We start from the raw sequence: 24222 nt of genomic DNA, 5'->3' as shown, positions 1-24222 counted from the left end.
TAGCTGCATATTTTAGTGTGCTACCGTTAAAGGTGTTGTTCGCAATTAATTCTGATGTTATTTTACTTAGTGTCAGACTCGATTTCCAAGTTTCTTTGTGAGATTAAATCAGTGCATAAAGTGAAAAAAGAAAACTAAGAACTAAAGATTTAAAATGTGGAAATAAAGGAATTGTATGACCAGAATTGAAAGTTTAAAAACATATTAACGACAAGGTTAGAATTGTGTGTTAATATAGTGAAATGTTTTGCCGTTTTTGCCAGAATCCAGCTCAGTTCTGTCACACGCAATCTTCAAGTGTTACAAAGCTTTTACTGTCATTTTAGTGTTCAAGAGGTTCGATCTATTTGAAATGACCACTTTTTGTACATGTGGCAGAGCAAACGGTGAAATTTAAGATAGAATGGTTCGCCATCCCGCGGATAAATTCTTTCAGCGTCGATGTAAAACCCCTCGCAATGAAATTACTTTCCCAGAGCTACGAAAAGGTTATGTTAATAATACAGGATTAAAACCTCTAGGATTTTAGTCAGTTAATTCATTTCTGAAATTATCTTCCTTGCTGGGCAATTTGTTCTATTCTCGGTTTGCTATTTCCTTCATTGAAGCCATCGGGTTACTTTATCTTCTATTATCAGTTCGACGCATTATTTCAAAGTAAATTGCTCATTTTACTGTTAACACTACACTAATGACCTTTCTCGTCCTTTCCGCAGCATCTGATCAATAACATGATTATGTCATAAGCTGGGTGAAGGGTCGCACAGATAAATGGATCATGCTCAGTTAGTTTATAGCAGAATTGATCAAGGGACATCTACAGCTTCACAAATCGTTCTGGTGAGTAAGAATTGATGGAATATGAGAGAAAGCAACATTATTGATATATGTGTTTCAAGAACATTTTAGACAAACACTGGATGTCACATAGGTTGCGGTACGTTTTAAACTCTTACATAAAGAAAACAACATATTAGGTTTATTATGAACACCAGGCTTCATGGACATATGCAAGTTACATTGAAGTGCTTGTTGTCGTATGAGAACCCCCATTTCGGCGAAATTTATGATCGTGTGGAAGTTCTATAAAAAAGTTCCATACAATACCTGCTCTATGATTCTAAAAGCACTTGCCAATATCGAGAATGTCAGGTTGAAATTCTGAAGATGTTACGAACGTTTACATTTTTCATCTACACTGATACTAACATTGTTATTGAAACCATGCTGGATTTCTACGTCTTTCCTGACGAAATTGCGATTACAGGGCCGTAAGTATCACTTAACTATTATCAGCTCACTATGATGGCCATATTATTATGATAATATCCAGCCGCTTCCTAAATTCATTTATTGCATTGATCTGCACGTAAATTTACCTGTATTACTGACATATTTGTATTTGATAATTTACCTAAGCATATAAAATAATGTACGAGACATTCTATGTGGAAAAAGGATAGGAAAAAGGAAATATCTCAAAAAATGAAGTGCTAGGAGATATTCATTTCTGCACAATATCAGCTTCCTCTTTTCAACCGCCTAAATTATTTTAAATGTTGAATTTTTTTCGAATATCAACATCTGATAGAAATATTAAGAACGAACTATTAAAGATAGGACCTTAGTTTATTCACAGTTGTATCGATGTGTGTGTTATAATAACCAGGGCAATGATTTTGATGACCTAATATATAAATATCCAAAAATGAACTAAACGATGATCTAAAATAATCGTAAATGGCTCAAAAATAGCTTAAAGAACAATGAAAGGAGATATTCATTTACTGAGAATTGTATTTCTGTACACGGGTAAAGGAATCAAAACAATGCTACTACTATTACTACTACCAATTTCCAGTCTTTTAGCTTTAGAGTATATTTCTTCCAGTAGAACACACCGAATACAGTATCTGGATGTTATCGTTATAATAGGATTCTATAAAGAAAGGCATTCTAAAAAGATCATTATTGATGATGATAATGATTGTTGTTTAAAGGGTCCTAATATCTAGATTATCGGCCTCTAAAGATCATTATTGGCTAATCTTACGCAATTTTGAATAACAACACTCCACACTGTAACTGCTAGTGTCCAGTTGTAATAGATGACAGTGTCCACGCGCAGTCCGTCGGTTGTCTGCCAGCAGGTTCTTATACATGGAGGAACTAATTTCAACGTTCGCAGACGTGATTGAGGCATTCTTGAAATCAGGGTTGTAGGTTTCAGACTCACTCGTAAAATGACAAAATTTAATATGAACATCCGTGTAGCGGGTTGCATAGAAGGGCTTTGGACCAAGTAAAACAGGAAGATAATTGTATTAAATTAGTTTTAGGTATTTATATGTCTCAATATATCTGTTTATTTAAAAAACAAACCAAAACAAACCCCATGGCACTACAGCCCTTGAAGGGCCTTGGCCTACCAAGCGACCGCTGCTCAGCCCGAAAGCCTGCAGATTACGAGGTGACACGTGGTCAGCACGACGAATCCTCTCGGCCGTTATTCTTGGCTTCCGAGACCGGGGCCGCCATCTCACCGTCAGATAGCTCCTCAATTCTAATCACGTAGGCTGAGTGGACCTCGAACCAGCCCTCAGGTCCAGGTAAAAATCCCTGACCTGGCCGGGAATTGAACCCGGGGCCTCCGGGTAAGAGGCAGGCACGCTACCCCTACACCATGGGGCCGGCTTCTGTTTATTTGAAGAAAATGCAAATTCAGAAGGTCAAAAGAACTGTATACCACAGCTCTAGCAAAACATTAATGAAGATGAGCTTCGTTAGCTTAACTCAGTGGGTTTTGTATGTTGTAACGGGTTTCTACATTGATACATACTTACTACTAGCACTATCAATTAGTTATTATACGTCTTTTTATAGAGTATCTGGTAAATAATAACAACAATAACAATCATCATCATATAATAGCAAAACATTAATTAAGATGTTTTCCTCAAATTTTCAGTTAATTTAAAAATGAAAGATTCTGTCACACAGGGAAGTTTAAAGTAATAATTATTAGTCTCATACATACCAGGCATTTATGAAGCAGTGTAGGTAGAAATACAATTGGCAGTAATGATTAGATACGTAAGTTCTTCACCATGGACCTTTGAAATAATTCGGGAGGTTCGAGACATTAAAATATTATAAAACAAAGGAACTTCAGCCTATTCTAAATGGGAAATTGGTTTCAGACTACGTTCCCCCTTTTTCCAGATAGGTTTCGGACTTCGTTCCGGTGCGTTCCGGCACCACTGCATTTCTGCTTGAAATGTTCTAATTCACTTAGTATTTCCTCCTCTTTAGTATTATTCATGATAAAATCTTCCCCTATCAAAACCTGGGTAATAGAGCTTCTATAGCCGGAGATTTTCTCAAGAAACGTTTTACTTTAATACACACCAGATTTCCAACATTACCGCATACACTTGTCAATGCTTCCTCCGATGTTACAACAAGCGCAATCATCTTTTCAAGATGAGCGCTGTAGTTGATGGCATGAAGCCGAAGTTCGCTTTGATGTACGCCAGTTTTCCTTGCACATCATCTGTTTGTAGCAGTAACTGAGCGACATATACAGCGTGTTTGGGAGATAAGTACACATATTTTTCCGCTGGTTATTGGTAGCATCTTGAATACATATGACGTCAAAATCATGCCCTATTTCAATTTTTTTTTTGCTAGTTGCTTTACGTCGCACCGACACAGATACGTCTTATGGAGACGATGGGACAGGGAAGGGCTAGGTGTGTGAAGGAAGTGGCCGTGGCCTTAATTAAGGTACAGGCCCAGCATTTGCCTGGTGTGAAAATGGGAAACCACAGAAAACCATTTTCAGGGCTGCCGACAGTGGGGTTCAAACCTACTATCTCCCGAATACTGCATCTATCGAGCTCAGTATTTCAAAAATTAAAGAAGTTGAAATTTTGATGTTTGTAGCTCTTACCTAATGTAGAACAATTATTAATATGACATACATTACAATATTTTCCAGTGTGAAACCGTTCAATTCTAGTACGTAGAACGTTTTAAATTTCATACAACTTACGCATAACTACTACCTGAAACTCCAGTGCAATGATGTACTTAGGATTGTCCTGGAGTCGCAGTGAAGTGATGTGTACAGCCGCAGTGCATTGATATACTCAGAATTGCCTGTTACACATTACGCATGCAGAATACATCCTGAAGTCGGAGTGAATTTTTACACTTTTCTTTTGCTAGTTGCTTTACGTCGCATCGACACAGATATGTCTTATGGCGACGATGGGATAGGAAAGGCCTAGGAGTTGGAAAGAAGCGGCCGTGGCCTTAATTAAGGTACAGACCCAGTATTTGCCTGGTGTGAAAATGGGAAATCACGGAAAACCATCTTCAGGGCTGCCGACAGTGGGATTCGAACTCACTATCTCTCGGATGCAAGCTCACAGCCGCTAGCCCCTAACCGCACGGCCAACTCGCGCTTTCATTTTTATACTTAGAATTGCATATTACACATTACTTATGCAGAATACGTCCTGAAGTCGCAATGCAGTGATGTGTATAGCCGCAGTGCATTGCTATATTTAGAATAGCTTCTTACATATTACGAATGCATACTGCCTGAAGCATGGCTCGGCGGGTGGTATAAGTCGAATGGCAAACGAAGTTACCTCATAAACATCACACACTGATTTGAGCTCCTCCTCCGGAAAAAACTCTTCGTTAAATTAAAAACAAATATTTATTCACGAACTGAGGATATTTCTTTCTCTAATGTTATTTGCATTTATCTCCCAAACACCAGCCTTGTACCTAGTGGTGGGGACGGAGTGGTTCGCTTCGGAGCAGGTACTGTGACGTTAGTACTCGGTTAATTCGAGTACAGAACCGGGAGCACATTTGCAACTCTGTAGCTAAAAGTTTGTATTCATTACACAGGCCAACAAAAAAAAAAAAAACGTAGAGGCCGATGACCTTAGATGTTAGGCCCCTTTTAACAACAAGCATCATCATAATCATCATCATCAAGGAAAAATGAAAAACATTTTTAACATTAATAGTGATATTTATGATTGTGTTGTTACTGATTCCAGATCTGACCTCAATTGTTTCCTATCACCCGAGGTTTCGTCACAATGTGACTTCGTCACACACCAGAAAATTAGCGGAATAGGAATGAAAACTAAATGAATGTTCTAATATGCGCAAAGTTTTAATTTAAGTCTAAACATGAAACTATCTCTATTACAGACCGGCTCCAGGACTAAATGGTTGGCGTGCTGGCCTTTGGGCAGAGGGGTCCCGGGTTCGATTCCCGGCAGGGTCAGGAATTTTAACCATCATTGGTTAATTCCGTTGGCACGGGGGATGGGTATGTGTGTGTCGTCTTCTTCATAATTTCATCATTTCATCCTCATCACGACGGGCAGGTCGGCTACGGGTGTCAAATCAAAAGACCTGCACCTGGTGAACCGAACATGTCCATGGACATTCCCGGCACTAAAAGCCATACGCCAATTAATTTCTGTATTACATAAGCCCATGTGTCCGTTTTTTAAAACTTCCTTTCCCTCTTCTTAAATGGACCGATGACCTTCGATGTTAAGCCCCTTTAAACAACAAGCATCATCATCATCACCTCTTCTTAAAGTTTCTGGTATAGCCTTTTCTCCTGTGAGTCGCTTGCTGAACTTCTTGTTGAAGTGACCAGCAATAGTCTCCCATCATACTGGTATTCTAGTGGCCCTGACCAAGGGCGTAACGTTACTTTTTATATAATTTCTTTCGTATATTTTTCTGGATTGTAATCGAACAAATTATTATCACTGCAATTTCAGCATCTGTTAGTGTATATTTCTGTAGTTACTGAAAAATTAAACTAATTTTAAGTACGAATATCTGAGTGGTGTACGACTGAGTTGGCAGTTCAGCAGGTTAGGTGTTAAACCACGGAGGGAGTCAAATAAAACCTAAAAACAGGACTTTTTAATAATTTTACAATAAGGAATAAACCCTTTGTTGATATAATTTGACAATATATTGCATTAGTTTTACTTGCTCATATTACATTTATATTAGTTACTTATAGGTTTTACGTTTCCCCTGAGGGGGCCCCAATTTTTATTTTAACAGGCGGGCCCGAATCACATTCGTTACGCCTCTGTCTGATACCTTATTGGGCCGATGACTTTAGATTTTAGGCCCCTTTAAAAACAAAAAGCAACATCATCGATACCTTCTTTCCGTCACTTTGATATCTTGATGGAAACGCTCACCGTGCTCCTCATTCACATCCCCCAAATTGTCTGGGAAAAACCACGGTGACTGTTCAAAAGGCAAATCTTCAGGCTCCTCAAACATCTTAATCTTTTGAAGTCCGACTCGTTGGCTGAACCGTCAGCGTACTGGCCTTCGGTTCAGAGAGTCCCGGGTTCGATTCCCGGCCGGGTCGGGGATTTTAACCTTAATTGGTTAATTCCAAAGGCACGGGGGTTGGGTGTATGTGCTGTCTTCATCATCATTTCATCCTAGTCACGACGCGCAGGTCACCTACGGGTGTCAAATAGAAAGACCTGCACCTGGCGAGCCGAACCCGTCCTGGGATATCCCGGCACTAAAAACCATACGGCATTTCATTTTTTTTAATCTTTTGAATTTCCGCAACATGTTGGCTGCAATAGATATACAATCTGGGTCCTTTTCGTTGCCAAAGGACTTGGTAACAACGTGCTTCATTATTAGAAGAGCAATGTTTGTTCTAAACCACCTCGTCAGCATTCTTTACGCTGAGTCAGCACCCGAGGTCATTGACCCCTAGTAGTGTACGTATGCGCGTTCAAATTCGTGGTCATTGACCCCTAGTAGTGTACCTATGCGCGTTCTCATTCGAGGTCATTGACCTCTAGTATAGTAGTAGTGCAATGCCGATTCGCGGATTTTGCATGAAAGAGCGAGCCTAATCTCACAGGCGCCATATTGGAGGTCTAACCCCACTTTTACGGCCAGTTGCCCTTCTCGACGTGAATTTTGCATAAGAGATCAACCCTAACCTGACAGTCGCCACTTTGGAGGGGCTTAACCTCACTATTACGGGCAGATGCACTTCCCGACGGCAAAAGTCGCCATCTTGGACGGGTATAACCTCACTTTAACGAGTAGATGCCCTTCCCGACGCCATCTCGAATAGTAGGACAATAGGGATTCTCGCGACGCCATCTTCAGTAGTACAGCAATGGTGGATTCGCATAAGAATTATCCTGAGACGCCGAGATGTGGGAATTTTGTCCGGCAAGAGTCATTTTACGAGCTCGTAAGTCAACCGACACGACGCTGACACATTTGAGCACCTTCAAATACCACCGGACTGAACCAGGATCGAACCTGCCATGCTGGGGTCAGAAGGCCAGCGCTTCAACCGTCTGAGCCACTCAGCCCGCCGATTGGCATAATTGAGCATGCCTAACCACATGGATGGGGCCTAACTACACAGGACCTAGTTTAACGGCTAGATGACCTTCCAGACGCCATCTTGACTAGCAGGGCAATGTGGCTTCTCTTGACGCATCTAGAGTCGTAGGGCAATGTGGATTCGCGGAAGAGAGCAAACCTAACCTCATGGAGGGGCCTAAAACACTTTAACGGCTAGGTGCCCTTCCCGATGCCATCGAGTGTCGTGGGACAATGGGGATCCTCGCGACGCCGTCTTGAGTAGTAGGGCAATTGAGGATTTGCATAAGAGAGCACACCTAAACTAATGGAGGGGCCTAACTACACAGGGCCTAGTTTTACGGTTATATGCCCTTCCCGACGCCATTTTGGAGGGTCATAACTGCACAGAGCATAGTTTTACGGTCAGATGACCTTCCCGTCGCCATTTTGATCCAGAGGGGGCACATATGGCCTAACTTAGTTATATGGCCATATGCCCTTCCCGTTGCCATTTTGGAGGGGCATAACTACACAGTCGCCATCTTGGGCTCAGTTTTACGGTCAGATGCCCTTCCCTCTTCACAAACGGCATTTTTGAATGGCCTAACAACGCTGTCACATCTTGGAAGCAGTTTTACTGACAGATGCCCTTCCCAACACCATTTCTGGAGGGGAATAACTGCACAGTCGCTATTTTTGGCCAAGTTCTACGGTCAGATGCCCCTCCCGTTGCTATTTTGGAGGAGTCTAAATACTTAGTAGCTATATGTGTTTTTATAAGAGGTGAGCTTAAGGCTTTATGTGTTCACCCGACAGACTACTTAGTTGTGCACCTGTGTTATCGAGTGGTCTCCTTATGGCTCTAAATCTCCATCCGACAGACAAGTGACGTAACGTCCCAGTCATATCCTTGCGTACGAGAGCAAGCCTAACCACACACAGACGACATTTTGAAGGGGCCTATCATTACATACACTATTTTGGTCGGGTCTGGCCCAGTTTTACTCTGCTTAAGGCTTTACGTCACCGTCCGACAGAAAAATAACGTGACGTTACACGTGACTGATTTAAAAAGAGGTCAGCTCATGGCTTTATGTCTCTATCCAACAGTAACGAACAAGTCTAAACATGCATAACTATGACGGCGTATTCTTATGATTAAGGCTTTACGCCCCCATCCAAGAGACTGTCACCGACTCAATCCCTCCTCCTACTCCTCACAGTATTACTGATATCGGACAGATGCCCCTCCTGCACTAGATGGCCCCTCCCCGTTAACTCTTTTCGGAGGAAGACTAACTACACCGTCGCTAAGGCTTTATGTCCCCATCCAACGCGTGACCTCCTCTCCTGAACAAGATATAACATGTACTTAATGAACCCTGTTACAGGGGACCTGAAAAAATGAATTGTCCCTTGCCCTCTACCAAGAGCAACATTTTTGTTTTTTGTGTTTAGAACGTACAGTATATAATCTGTTGTTATCTTACAGTAGAGATTTGAATAGTCAGCATACATTCCCCATCGTGTTCTGAGCAGAAAAAACTTACCTTGATTATAAACATATGTTAGGAGGAGGGCGCGGTATCTTGTTGAAAAAAGCAAAAGAAATGGACACGCAGTCAGAATAAAAGAATCTCTAATACATGCAACACATGGAATCGAATCCTGATCTCTCTAATTAATAGTAGAATAACAATACCTTACTCCTTATTTCGTATGCTGGTTATACATGATTCAAGACACACAGTTTCCGTAAAAAATACATGCATAGAATCGAACACTGAAACTCTCTGATGTGTAGTAGATAACATCAAGAAATTATGAAATGTGGAAAGTATCAACAGACTGTACACGTTAACAAACATACTACACCACTTCTTGTTGTGTAGTACGCAGTCACAGACGTTTATAATTTGGAAACACTCTCTAAAGTAAAAGATCGAACACTAGTTATGAAATACGGAATTGAAAGACGCATCGAAAAAAATATTCGTAGATGTCAAGCAAAATGCTGTAAGCTGCTTCTCACACACGTACGTATTTCAAAAACCGTGCGCAGTAGAAAAATCTTAGGTATTGTATTCACACACATACCCTTTATTCACATTTTAAACTAAGATTATTTTTATACTTATATATGAAAAATGAGGGGAATTAATCATGTTTTAAGGTGGATTTGCACACACAGTGCAGCAAGGGCTCTACTCTCATTGCTAGGTTCATAAAAAGTGAACGATTCTCGCCACGTTTGCCTGCACGCTGCTACCTCGACCGGATGTTCTGACTCAGCATATGCAAACAAGTACATCACTTCGCTGTTTCTATCTTACGTTGAGTATCGATTCTATATAGTATAGAGAATTAGAACAAAATAAAATATCAGATATGTTTTAAAATGTTACAATTTCCCCATCCCCGTGCGTTCTATGTAATGATCTCAACGCCTCCACACTACATGGCCGGTGCATCATTTTCTTAAAACATGTCTGATTAATTTTATAATTCACTTCTTCTGTATGTTAGAGAATGTTACATGGTGAACAAAGCTGCAGGACTGTGGAACGCAGTCTCCGCAGAAAATTGAAACCCTTTTTCCTGTTGTAGACCGCAGAGAGACACGCGCGCAAGCAAGGCGGCCACGCGCATTCACTTGTTAAGACAATGCTACTTGCTTTACGTCGAAACGACACAGATATGTCTTATGGCGACGATGGGATAGTAAAGGCCTAGGAAGTGGAGTGAAGCGACCGTGGCCTTAATTAATGTACAGCCCCGGCATTTGCCTGGTGTAAAAATGGGAAACCACGGAAAACCATCTTCAGGACTGCCGACAGTGGGGCTCGAACCCACTATCTCCCGATTACTGGATACTGGCAGCACTTAAGCGACTTCAGCTATCGAGCTCGGTGACACGACAATGCACACACAAGACTACCACAATGCAAAGATTACATTCATCATTTTAAAACATGAATAAATCCTTCTTTTATTTTTTAAACGTAAGTATCACGTCTAGGAGTGCCTAATTCAATTCGCATTGTCAAATGGCTCTATAGCTCAGGCGGCAGAGCGCTGGCCGTCTACCGCTAAATACCGATGTTTAAAAATCCGCACATTCTCTGTAAAACATTAGTTTTTACGGCTAGATGCACATCTCAATGTTATCTTACAGGGCAGGTAGATACCCTTCTCGACGTTATCTTTCATGCGAAGTTTTAAGGAGACGGCTTAGGGAGTAATGCCCAAGATAGACTTCCTAGTGCTAGGGCCCCCAAGGCAAGATAGCGGTTATAAGGCTTCATACGTACGCTTGTAAACTTTAAGTTCGATACCCGGGCTGCAGGCCTAAAGTTACGATGACCACGCGTTAACATCTTAAGACTTGGAGTTGAACTTGGAACAAGATAGTGGCTATAAGGCTTCATACGCTTGCTTTTAGACTTAAAGTTCGATACCCGGGCTTCGGCCCTAACATTACGCTGACCACAGCGACAATCCTCGGCAGCCGACGTAATTCCTATCCTTGTTGCATGTTAGGGGCTTCATTTTTCCCATCCCTGACCTGGTTATACAAGAAAACAGTTTGTAGGTTTTTTATTTTTTAAACAGTCAGCATATAATCCCTTGTGTTTTAATCAGAAAAGCTTGGGTAGTCAGGTAACGTCGAGGTGACCGAAATTTGTCTTGCAAAAGTTATTTAACGTGTTAGTAAATTTACTGTTACGAGGTCGTTGTATTTCAGCACCTTTAGAATGAGTCAGGATTGAATCTGCCAAGTTGTAGACAGATAACGTCGAGGTGAGGGAATTTTGTCCCGCAGGAGTTCTTTAACGTGTTAGTAAATCTACCGTCACAAGGCTGTTATAGTTGTGCACCACCAAATACCATTAGAATGAGCCAGGATCGAATCTGCTGAGTTAAGTTCCGAAGGCCAGCACTTTAACCGTCTAAGCCCTTCAGCCTGTCGAATGTAATTAGTGGGATATAAGACCAGTTAATTAACATTATACCGTGTGAGTTACAGTATTAAGGGCTTTTAGTGGATATAGTTAGAGAGACTGGCTGCTCATCTATTATCCCAAGCAAATGCTGCGACTGTAAATAAACAGCGATGATACCAAACAAATGTTGTAGTAGGTGCATAACAATTATTATCGGACTCCCTTTGCAGAATACTAAACGTTGTTACCAAGCAAATGCTACGACTGCATCCAGCAAATGCTGGGGGCTGAAACTTCTTTGTAAATGAACGGTAATCATAACAAGGAAGATTCAGATTTTCAAAGTAAAACGTTTGCAAGTCAGTATAACAAGGGTTATCTGACCGTAAATCAGGGTGCAAGATAGGGAAACTGTAACATTTTAAAACACATCTGATATTTTATTCTAATTCTCTATACTATATAGAATCGGTACTCAACGTAATGTAGAAACAGCGAAGTGATGTACTTGTATACATATGCTGAGTCAGAATATCCGGTCCAGCTAGCAGCGTGCAGGCAAACGTGGAGAGACTCGTTCACTTTCTATGAACCTGGCAATGAGAGTAGAGCCCTTCCTGCACTGTGTGGGCAAATCCACCTTAAAACATGATTAATTCCCCTTATTTTTCATATATAAGTATAAAGATAATCTAAGTTTAAAAATGTGACTGAAGTGTATCTGTGTGAATACAATATCTAAGATTTTTCTTTTACGCACGGTGTTTGAAATATGTACGTGTGCGAGAAGCAGCTTACAGCGTTTTGCTTGGCATCTACAAATACTTTTCTTTCGATGCGTCGTTCAGTTCCGTATTTCTTAACTAGTGCTCGATCTTTTACGTTAGAGAGTGTTTCAAAATTATAAACGTCTGTGTCTGCGTGTAACACGAAAGAAGTGGTGTACTGTGTTTGTTAACATGTATAGTCTGTTGATACTTTGTGAACTTGTTCCTAAACCTCTGACTAACTTTTGAAACATATTTACCTGAATTTATTATGGAAAATCTGAATATCTGAAATATCTGCATTTATATTGGAAATTATGACAATTAATATTCATTAAATAAAATACACACACGTCGGACCTTGTACTCACACTTACTTGTTACCTGCTTACTTACACATACGTTATTTGAAGGGCGCCAGCTGCCAAGTGCAGCAATAATAGAATGAGACTCTTGACTATCTCTAGGGTGTGGAGTAATAAGCTTACTTTTGACAACATACCATATAAATTCTGGGAAAAGGAGATTGGCGTTCGGTTTCCCCATTAATTTTGAGGTTAAGATATTTTGCTGTCGTTGAAATAAAACTATGAATTCGTTTGATAGAACAAAATATATTCTTTAAATAATATATAAAAAATAGTGAGTCTTGTTGCGATAAAACAGATGAGAATATGAAATTATGACATTACAACTGAAAGAAACTAGGCATGAATTTGAATTCTTCTTGACCGGACATTTAACAATTTATACGAAATATTTCCCTCACTGATTCACTTGACTGTACCTTCAACACTTTGAGTGTAATTACGACGTATTCCTTTGATCTGGTGTTTACTGTAGATGTGTCACGCCTAACTTGGTGATACATCCTTGTGACTGCTTCTTCTCCATATCATCTGACTTCTTTGTAAGTCAATATGGTATCACTTCTATGCAAGTGTGTCCCTGTGTGACTCCATGGTAAGCCCTTGCGTCCGTGTCTTCAACTAAGTGACGGACCAACTTTGTCCTCACTCTCTCAATGACCAATAATTAATGGCTCACTGAGACTTCTCCATCTCTCGTTCACACTCGTTGACTGACCGACTAAGGCCTCTTCATCTAGTAGACTACTTCACTGTTCAGCTTCCGTTTAAATAATGACTTATGACCGACTGAGGCCTCTCCTTCCCGTAGGCTGACGCTATAAGGCGCTGGTCCTCGTATTTATAACCATTGGTTGACACACCTACGCAATCTCCAGAAATAACAATGACATACTCCCACAACGCCTCAAACCGTTGCATGTAATGGTGAAATCCCCTGGGGCGGCAGAGTCTCTGAGCGAAATTTCTAAAAGCTCACGATGACGTAGCCATGACGTGGCGATGACTTGGCAGAATCGCCAGTAGTGCAAAATATAACAATGTCACATCCATATCTGATATATCGAAACTCTCACTGTACAGGTATTTAATGTTAATCTACATATACGTATATATGCATACACTCAATTACAAATACGCAAGCAACAAGCAATGCATAATCGAAATGAATAATAATTATAACAAAATAATAGTAATCTCAAGATAAAATAATAATAATACGGACATAATAATAATAATAATAATAATAATAATAATAATAATAATAATAATAATAATACAGATAAAATAATAAAAATACAGATATCATCTTGTAACGGGATTTGAACCGTTACAATTCGCCTCCCTCATAAACAAATCGAAGAACAAAGAATCGATTGATTTATGAACAAAATTATATATATAACACTGACACAGATAAACACTTTAAATGAGTATACAACAATAATTTTCTTTTTCAACATCCATACATTTTATAAATTATCACAAATATGAGAATTTTTCTCGCACATTGCCATCGTAGATAACTGTTCAGTGTCCCATTCTCTGTCTCTCTCATACAAATCACAAGAGTATAGCACTTGATAAAATACGTACAAATAACTTTACTTGATTATACTACATTCTTCTTTTTTTAAAGATATCAAAACATTTTGTGAAAATTCACTTATATGAGAACTTTTCTCGCATATTGTTATCGCAGATAACTGTCCAATGTCCTGTTCTCCGTTTTGCCAAACAACACATGACAATTTAGCACTTATTCTTCCAATACACCAATACGACACTTGGTTCACACGCAAATTCATATATGTTAGTTTTATTTTGCCAGTTTCTCACAGAAATTAATCATCTTATTCTTATCTCAACAAATCTCACGTGAAGTACTTCTTTAAGTTCTTAATGTTGTAAGTACCGACAATCTTCCCTTCCTGATCTTTTAAGGAATATGCACACTTCCCGATACGGTTCACAATAGTGAAATACCCCTGATACAAAAGAAAGAATTTAGACATATTTCCCGCCTCTGCAGATTATGGGAATGGAACTCTGAGTAGCACCTTGTCACCCAAATTGAATTCGTCCAATTTTGCCCTTTTCTGCTGGCGAATACGTTTATTGCCTGCTTTGATTAAATTTTCCCTGGGCAGCTGGATATAATAATCCTTAGATCTTCCCTCTCCCAAGTCTAAGCCTAGCATACTTGCAATATGATCGGTTGGCTTCCTACCAAAATGAATTTCATACGGCGTACATCCCGTAGACTCGTGTAACGTAGTGTTACGCCATCGTTCTACATCACCCAGTCGTGAAAACCACGAACTGTGCTTATCGTGTACGTATGTTCTGAATATTCTCCCGATCTCTCTCATGACCCGCTCGACCATATTACCTTGTGGGTATCGAATAGACGAATATATGGCCTTAACACCCAGTTCATTCAACTTGGTAGTCCATATCTTTGAACTGAACTGACTGCCGTGATCTGATAATATTCTGAGTAGACATCCAAACTCAGGAATATATCTGTCAATAACCTGCTTTAGGCAACCCCTTCCCGTAGCTTTTCTCAGGGGATACATTTTGACATATTTGCTGAAGGCATCAATCAAAACGAACACATACCGGTATCCATACCGAGATTTTACTAGTTGCCCGAACAGATCTACGCATATAAGTTGGCCTGGCTTGTCTACAATGACTGCTTGCCGTGGACCCTCTAACGTCCTGTTAGGATGCTTACTACGTTGACATAGATCGCAGGTCGCAAGTAATTTCCTAATACTCCTTCCCATATTCTTCCACACAAAATTCCCTTGAATAGCATAAAGAACCTAGTTTGCCCCAAAATGACCGAGTTCTTTGTGATAATACCAAATCATATCTTCCTGTAACGACTTAGGTACACAAACTTTAAATTGCCCAGAATGACACTTCCTTGACAGGAAACCACTACTTAGTTTGTATTCATGTTTACCTTTCTTCACAACAACATCTGCCTCCTTATCTCTTAACCAGGTCAGGATAACATTCATCTCATCGTCCCTCTCCTGTTTCACCATGAGATGACGTAACCGATCTCGTTCTGTAATGTTGTCCGTCACATTGCCCACACATACCAGTATTCCTTCTCTTATATCTACATACCTTGACTCAGCATTACCTGATAAATTCCTACTGAGGAAATCGGCTAACACATTACCTTTACGTTTAATATGTCGAATAGTGAAGTCATATTCACTGATAGCTAAAATCACCTTGTCATTCTATTACTTGTTAACTTACATGTTTTAATAAATACTAATGCCTGATGATCTGTCCATATCTCAAACTTGTTCCCTAATACATAATCCTAAATTTGCTTAATGAATAAATAATGGCCAAGAACTCAATTTCCGTGATGGTATACCTTTTTTCTGTCAAGCTGAGTCCCCGACTCGCCAAAGAAACAATACCCAAATTTCCTTCGTCATCCCTCTGACACAAACATCCGGAAATGCCCTTTTCTGACGCATCGGTCATGAGTACGAACTCGCGATTAGGCATAGGGTATTTTAACATAACGACATCATTGAAACCTTTCTTCAGCCTAAGAAATGCCTAATCATGTTCAGCCGTCCACTTCCATTTAGCTCCACCTTTCAATAAGCCTCTGAATGGCTCCAACAACGCTGCATATTGGATGACAAAACGTCTAAAATAATTACAAACCCCTAAAAATGATTTTAACTCTTTACTATTACTTGGAGTGCTCGTGTTGTTAATCTTATCTAATCTCGTTTGTTCTGGTTTTACCCCCTGTGCAGATACAGTGTGCCCCAAAAATGTAATCTGTTGTGTGCAAAATGTTGACTTATCCAGTTTTAATGTGAACCCCCACTCTCTAACTTTCTGTAAAACTATATTCAAATGTTCCATGTGTTCTTCAAAAGTGTGAGATGCTATAACTACGTCATCAATGTACATTGTAACAAAATCCCCTGTATCCCGACCTAAAACTCTAGACATAGCACGAATCAACGCTGCGGAAGACGTTTTTGTACCAAAAGGGACTCTAGCAAATTGATACAAGCAGTTCTTGTATGCAAAAGCTGTGAGGGGTCTATCCTCTCTTCTGAGGGGAATTTGCCAAAATGAAGAAGACAAATCCATGATGGAAAACCATGTTTTTCCTTCAAAACGCTGAATGAGTTTTCCACTGTTTCAGGCCTCTGTTGGTCTGCCTCAATCCTCTGATTCATAAGCCTGCCGTCAATACACAGCCTGACTGACCCATCCTTCTTGGCAACTATAATTAAAGGATTAATACTATGGCTACAAGATGGTTCAATTATTCCGTAATCCAGCATAATGTTTATCTGTTCTTGGACAGCACTAGCATATTTAAGTGGAATGGGGTACTTAGGTCCCACAAATGATGAATGGTCATGTACAACAAACTTGTGATCATATACATGTGTTCTTCCTGGCTTATCACTAAATACATCTCGATGCTCACCTAACATCGAACACAACTGCTCCTCTTGTAATTCACTCAAATTAATTCTCGCCACTGTCTCATACAGACTATCCCTTGGATCCTGTCTTATACACAAGTGACACACGTCAAAACATCTCCTCTCACTAGGAACACCTTCACTCACCTCCCTAATACCTTTACCCGAACACACTTTATCAACACTTACCTCAGATCCTTCATAATTCACACATACTTATTTGCTAGTTTTCCCCCAAGACAAACACACACTACCAGAATCAAAGTCTAATCTAGATCCATGATTTGTAAGCCAGTCCGCTCCTAAAATAACTGAATACACCAAATTTGGCACAACAAGGCATGGTTGAAAGTTACATTCATTTTCAATCGTAATTGGTACCGCTATCATTTTATTTACTCTCTGTGACTTGCTGCCCACCGCTGTTATAATGAAAGTTTGCCTCACAGGAATCTCTGTTATATTCTGACTTTCTTTCAGAATTTCCTCGTAAAGCTTGGAGCTAATACATGACCTTTCACTACAAGAGTCTAATAATACCTTCACTTTTCTTCTCCATATAATAATTTCTATCTTCGGAGTCACTACCTCACTGCTTATATGCTCAGTATTATAACTACTTAACTCACTTAACAAATCACTCCTTATATCTAAATTAATACTACTATTTCTTACTTTATTATCTATGACTACGTCATCACTTAAAACATTTGACCTATCACTACCTAGGTCACAATCACGTTGTTCTCTTAAATCTACTTTTACTACACAATTATCTACACTACCTACCTGTTTTTGACAACTTTTACCTTCGGACTGTTCTCGTGACCTATTTATGCAGTCCGCTGAGAGTTTAAAGTGCGCTGGCTTAATGATGGCTCCTGAATAACATTCGTGTTATGCCTACTTTTATCTCTATGTCTCAATTCCCCACTCCTCCCATTGTCGGATTGTCTCGGGTAACTCTGCTGACCTCTATCACTATTGAAATTCCTATTAGCCCTCGTCTGATCATAATTGTTACCTCTCCTATGATAATTATCTGACCTATTTCCCGCTCCCTCTACAGTTCTACTTTGTGGTCGATTACCAGCTATGCTACTATTCAGAGCCTCAAAACTATCTAGCAATACCTCCATTTCTTTGATAGTACTGACTTTCTGCATACACGCAGCTTCCCTAATCCTATCAGAATAATGTTTTAACATAATCCTTACGATATCAACTTCTGAACCAATACTATTAAGATTTTTCCAGATGAGCACGTGTGCCAGAAAGTATTCTGTCATAGACACTCCCTCCTGGTGTCTATATTTACCAAACATAATCCGTCCTCTCTCACGACCCTGGACATTCTCATCCCAAAACTTATTAATGAACTTCTCTTTAAATTCTTCCAAATTAGACATATTATTACGGTACACTTGAAACCAGGTTTTACTTTCACCGACAAAGGAATTAGACAAGGTCTCTAACACGTATTCCCGTTCGATAATATTATCCCTCAACTTATTTGCAAATCTTTTCTCAACTAATGCTACAAACTCCATAGGATTAAATTCTTTTCCAGTAAACTTAGGCAAATCTTGGTCCCTATTGTATAAACCACTCGTTACTACTATTTCTCTTGTAATCTGACCTTCTCTCATTTCTTGCCGTAGTACCCTCTGGCAATTCAAAACTTTTTCTTGCGCCACTCTCTCCGCGTTCTCTTTCATTATTCTCAATTCTTCTTGCAGTTTTTCCTCTTTCTCTGTAACCTTCTGCGACAAAGTTTCTCGTTTATTCTTTAGTTCTCTGACCTGCCCAAGCTCTTTTTCAAACGTTTCTACCTTACTGACACATTCCTTCATATCTTGCCCCACTGCATTATGGATCTTGTCTAGTCTTTTGTATATAATCTCGTGAATTTCTTCCCGATTACTAGAAATCTTATTACTTAACTCTTTGATATTCTCTGTACATGTTCCTTTGACATGCTCAATTTGAGTATGAAGATCGCTACGACTCAACTCCATTTCTCCTCTAAGGTCAACACACTCTTTATTTACCTTATTTTCTAACTTAGATACTTGACTAGTTACCTCTACTATCTTAGTATCTATTTTAGAATTTAGTGATTCGCTTAGCCCATCTATTTTATCATTAATCGCACTGTTACCATTAATCAATTCTTCGATTTTACTACTTAAAGCGTTAATTTGTTTATTACAATTTTCATTATTAGTACTAATTAATTCTTTCATCTCTTCCTTACTATTTTCGTTACTACTAATTATTTGTTCCATTCGTTTATTACTATTTTCGCTTCTCATATCAATCTTTTCCTCCATTCTTTTCTGACTATTTTCGCTACTAGTATCAATCTTTTCCTCCATATGTTTCTTGAGCCCGGTCATTTCGGCCATGAACAAATTAAAAAATCTTAGTTCATTCCCCCCACGATTTCCTTTTAGGTTTCAGTATGCTTCTCAATTTCTGCACTTTCCTGAATTACCTCAGAAGCTTCCATCGTATTCACCTGCTCCCTACTCTGAATATCACCTTGGATGTCCGCAGAAGCAATGACCTCGTCGTCACATGACTTGTTATTGTCTTCCTTGTCCATCTTTGGTTCACTAGTGATAGTACGCGATCTCAAATTAATTTCCTCTTCAAATTCCTTGACATATCCCCAAAATACAAATATATATCACAAAATTACACTCCTGACATTTACCGGTAATAATTTCCGTTGGCTTAAATGTGCATACTCTTCCCAAAATGAACCTATGATATGCTGACATTCAGAACAAATTCCGAATTTATTCGAGTCCCACGTTGCGTCGACACATTGTAAGTTTCCTAACTGTCTGACTGAATTTTACAAATATTATATATAAAACTGCATTTGACTTGAAAAATCTGAAATATATGCATTTAAAATGGAAATTATGACAATTAATATTCATTAAATAAAATACACACACGTCGGACCTTGTACTCACACTTACTTGTTACCTGCTTACTTACACATACGTTATTTGAAGGGCGCCAGCTGCCACTCAGTGCAGCAATAATAGAATGAGACTCTTGACTATCTCTAGGGTGTGGGGTAATAAGCTTACTTTTGACAACATACCATATAAATTCTGGGAAAAGGAGATTGGCGTTCGGTTTCCCCATTAATTTTGAGGTTAAGATATTTTGCTGTCATTGAAATAAAACTATGAATTCGTTTGATAGAACAAAATATATTCTTTAAATAATATATAAAAATAGTGAGTCTTGTTGCGATAAAACAGATGAGAATATGAAATTATGACATTACAACTGAAAGAAACTAGGCATGAATTTGAATTCTTCTTGACCGGACATTTAACAATTTATACGAAATATTTCCCTCACTGATTCACTTGACTGTACCTTCAACACTTTGAGTGTAATTACGACGTATTCCTTTGATCTGGTGTTTACTGTAGATGTGTCACGCCTAACTTGGTGATACATCCTTGTGACTGCTTCTTCTCCATATCATCTGACTTCTTTGTAAGTCAATATGGTATCACTTCTATGCAAGTGTGTCCCTGTGTGACTCCATGGTAAGCCCTTGCGTCCGTGTCTTCAACTAAGTGACGGACCAACTTTGTCCTCACTCTCTCAATGACCAATAATTAATGGCTCACTGAGACTTCTCCATCTCTCGTTCACACTCGTTGACTGACCGACTAAGGCCTCTTCATCTAGTAGACTACTTCACTGTTCAGCTTCCGTTTAAATAATGACTTATGACCGACTGAGGCCTCTCCTTCCCGTAGACTGACGCTATAAGGCGCTGGTCCTCGTATTTATAACCATTGGTTGACACACCTACGCAATCTCCAGAAATAACAATGACATACTCCCACAACGCCTCAAACCGTTGCATGTAATGATGAAATCCCCTGGGGCGGTTGAGTCTCTGAGCGAAATTTCTAAAAGCCCACGATGACGTAGCCATGACGTGGCGATGACTTGGCAGAATCGCCAGTAGTGCAAAATATAACAACGTCACATCCTTATCTGATATATCGAAACTCTCACTGTACAGGTATTTAATGTTAATCTACATATACGTATATATGCATACACTCAATTACAAATACGCAAGCAACAAGCAATGCATAATCGAATTGAATAATAATTATAACAAAATAATAGTAATCTCACAGATAAAATAATAATAATAATAATACGGACATAATAATAATAATAATAATAATAATAATAATAATAATAATAATAATAATAATAATACAGATAAAATAATAAAAATACAGATATCATCTTGTAACGGGATTTGAACCGTTGCAACTTTCCACTTTTCATAATTTCTCGATGTTATCTACTACACATCAGAGAGTTTCAGTGTTCGATTCTATGCGTGTATTTTTTACGGAAACTGTGTGTCTTGAATCATGTGTAGCCAGCATACGAAATAAGGAGTAAGGTATTTTTATTCTACAATTAATCAAATAGATCAGGGTTCGATTCCATGTGTTGCATGTATTTGCGATTATTTTATTCTAACTATGAACGGAGAGAACAGGATTTGAATCCATGATTTTTTATTCTGTTACGGTGACTAAATCAGAGAGATCAGAGTTCGAATATATATCTGTAATACAGATCTATTCCTGATGCATGTGTTGGAGATTTTCTTTTCTTAATCTGACAGTCAACAGAGAGATTAGTGATCAAATCCATTGCAGTAATAGAGAGAGAGAGAGAGAGAGAGAGAGAGAGAGAGAGACTTTCTTTAATAGCAGTTATGTGTTTGGTATTTTTATTCTACTGTTAATTAGAGAGTTCAGGATTCGATTCCATGTGTTGCAATGTACTAGAAATTTTTTATTCTGCCTTCGTGTCAATTTTTCTTGTTATTTGTCAACAAGATACCGCACCCTCTTCCTAACGTATATTTATAATCAATGTAAGTTTGTTTTTCTGTTCAGAACACGATGAGGAATGTATGCTGACTATTCAAATCTTTACTGTAAGATAACAACAGACTATATACTGTGTGTTCTAAACACAAAAAACAAAAATGTTGCTCTTGTTAGAGGGCACAGCACAATGCATGTTTTCAGGTTCTCTGTAACAGGATTGATTAAAAACATGTTTTATCTTGTTCCGGAGAGGTCACGCGACGAATGGAAACGTAAGGCCCTAGCAAGGGTGTAGTTAGGCTTCCTCCAAAAATAGTTAATGGGGAGGCCCATCTAGTGCAGGAGGGCATCTGTCCGGTAACGGTAAAACTGTGAGGAAGAGTAGGAGGCATTGAGTCGGAGAGATCTGTCGGATGGGGGCGTAAAGCCTTAATCATAAAATTACATCGTCATAGTTATGCATGTTTAGACTTGTTCGTTACTGTCGGATGGAGACATAAAAACTTGAGCTGACCTCTTTTTAAATCACTCACGCTGTAACGTCACGTTATTTTTCTGTCGGACGGCGACGTAAAGCCTTAAGCAGAGTATAACTGGGCCATATCCGACCAAAATATTGTGTGTAAGGGTAGGCCCCTGCAAAATGGCGTCTGTGTGTGGTTAGGCTTGCTCTCGTACGCAAGGATAGGACTGTGACGTCACGTCACTTGTCTGTTGGATAGAGACGTGAATCCATAAGCAGACCACTCGATAACACAGGTGCACAACTAAGTAGTCTATCGCATGCACACATAAAGTCTTAAGCTGACCTCTTTTAAAATTGCAGATAGCGACTAAGTAGTTAGAACCCTCCAAAATAGCAACGGGAGTGGCATCTGAACGTAAAACTGTCCCAAAGATGGAGAATGTGCAGTTAGGCCCCTCCAGAATTGGCGACGGGAAGGGCATCTATCCGTAAAACTGGGCCCAAGATGGCGACAGTGTAGTTAGGCCTTTTCAAAATGTCGTCTGTGAGGAGGGAAGGGCATCTTACCGTAAAACTGAGCCCAAGATGCTGACTGTGTAGTTATACCCCTAGAAAATGACGACGGGAGGGCATCTGTCCGTAAAACTCGGCGCTGTGTATTTAGGCCCTTTAAAATGGCGACGAAAAGTGCATCTGTTCGTAGAACTGAGCCAAGATGGTGACGGTGTAGTTGAGCCCTCTAAAATGGTGACGGGAAGGGCACCTGACCGTAAAACGGAGCCCTGTGTAGTTAGGCCCCTCCAAGATGATTTCGGCAGGGGCATGTGTCCATAAAACTAGAGCCTGTGTAGTTAGGGCCCTCTAAGATGACTTCGCTAAGGGCATCTGGCCATAAAACTTTGTTAGGCCATATGTGCCCCCTCTGGTGGGTGGATCAAGATGGCGACGGGGAGGTCGTCTGACCGTAGAACTGTGCCCTGTGTAGTTTTGCCGCTCCAAAATGGCTTTGGGAAAGGCATCTAACCGTAATGCTAGAACCTGTGTAGTTAGGCCTCTCCATGAGGTTAGGTGTGCTCTCTTATGCGAATCTCTCATTGCCCTACTACTCAAGATGGCATCGCGAGAATCCCCATTACCTTACTACACAAGATGCATCGGGAAGGACATCTAGCCGTAAAAGTGAGGTTAGACACCTCCATATCGTTAGGTCTGTTCTCTTGCTCGAATCCACATTGCCCTACTACTCAAGATGGCGTCGTGAGAATCCACATTGCCCTACTAGTCAAGATTTCGTCGGGAAGTACATCTAGCCGTAAAACTAGATCATGTGTAGTTATGCCCCATCGATGTGGTTAAGCATGCTCTCTTATGCGAATCCCCCATTGCTCTACTACTCAAGATGACGTCGCGAGAATCCCTATTGCCCTACTACTCAAGATGACGTCGGGAAGAGCATCTACCCGTTAAAGTGATGTTAGACTCCTCCAAGATGGCGACTGTGATGTTAGGCTCGCTCTCTTATACAAAATCCACATCGGGAAGGGCAGCTGGCCGTAAAAGTGGGGTTAGAATCCTCCAAGGTGGCGACTGTGAGGTTAGGCTTGCTCTCTTATGCAAAATTCACGTCGGGATGGGCAACTGGCCTTGTATTCTCATGTATACTGTAGTTCCTTTTTCTCATAGCTGACTCTATTTTCCTTTCCTTTTCCGTAATAAAACTCTTTTTTTACAATTGGCTTTACGTCGCACCGACACAGATAGGTCTTACGGTGACGATGGGACAGAAAAGGGCTAGGAGTGGGAATTAAGCGTCCGTGGCCATAATTAAGGTACAGCCCCAGCATTTGCCTGGTGTGAA

The 24222-nt window shown here is 39.8% G+C and overlaps 1 protein-coding gene across 3 annotated transcripts in view; it reads left to right on the top strand.

Annotated features, from left to right (window-relative positions):
- The first annotated feature begins 760 nt into the window (after window positions 1-760).
- LOC136864549 (leucine-rich repeat-containing protein 15) overlaps window positions 761-24222 on the top strand; it is a 108358-nt gene continuing 84896 nt past the window's right edge. The window contains exons 1-2 of one of the 3 annotated variants that reach the window (XM_067141681.2): window positions 811-840; window positions 5239-5359. The gene's annotated coding sequence lies outside the window, so the exon portion shown is untranslated. Of the gene's footprint in view, window positions 841-5238; window positions 5360-24222 lie in introns of all 3 variants that reach the window. The other 2 variants (XM_067141679.2, XM_067141680.2) reach the window with 2 other exon arrangements.

The sequence above is a fragment of the Anabrus simplex genome, chromosome 2 (genome assembly GCF_040414725.1).
Source record: "Anabrus simplex isolate iqAnaSimp1 chromosome 2, ASM4041472v1, whole genome shotgun sequence".
NCBI classification, from domain to species: domain Eukaryota; kingdom Metazoa; phylum Arthropoda; class Insecta; order Orthoptera; family Tettigoniidae; genus Anabrus; species Anabrus simplex.
The sequence above is the reverse complement of the archived record's forward strand: the minus strand, read 5'-3'. Positions and strand labels throughout refer to the sequence as shown.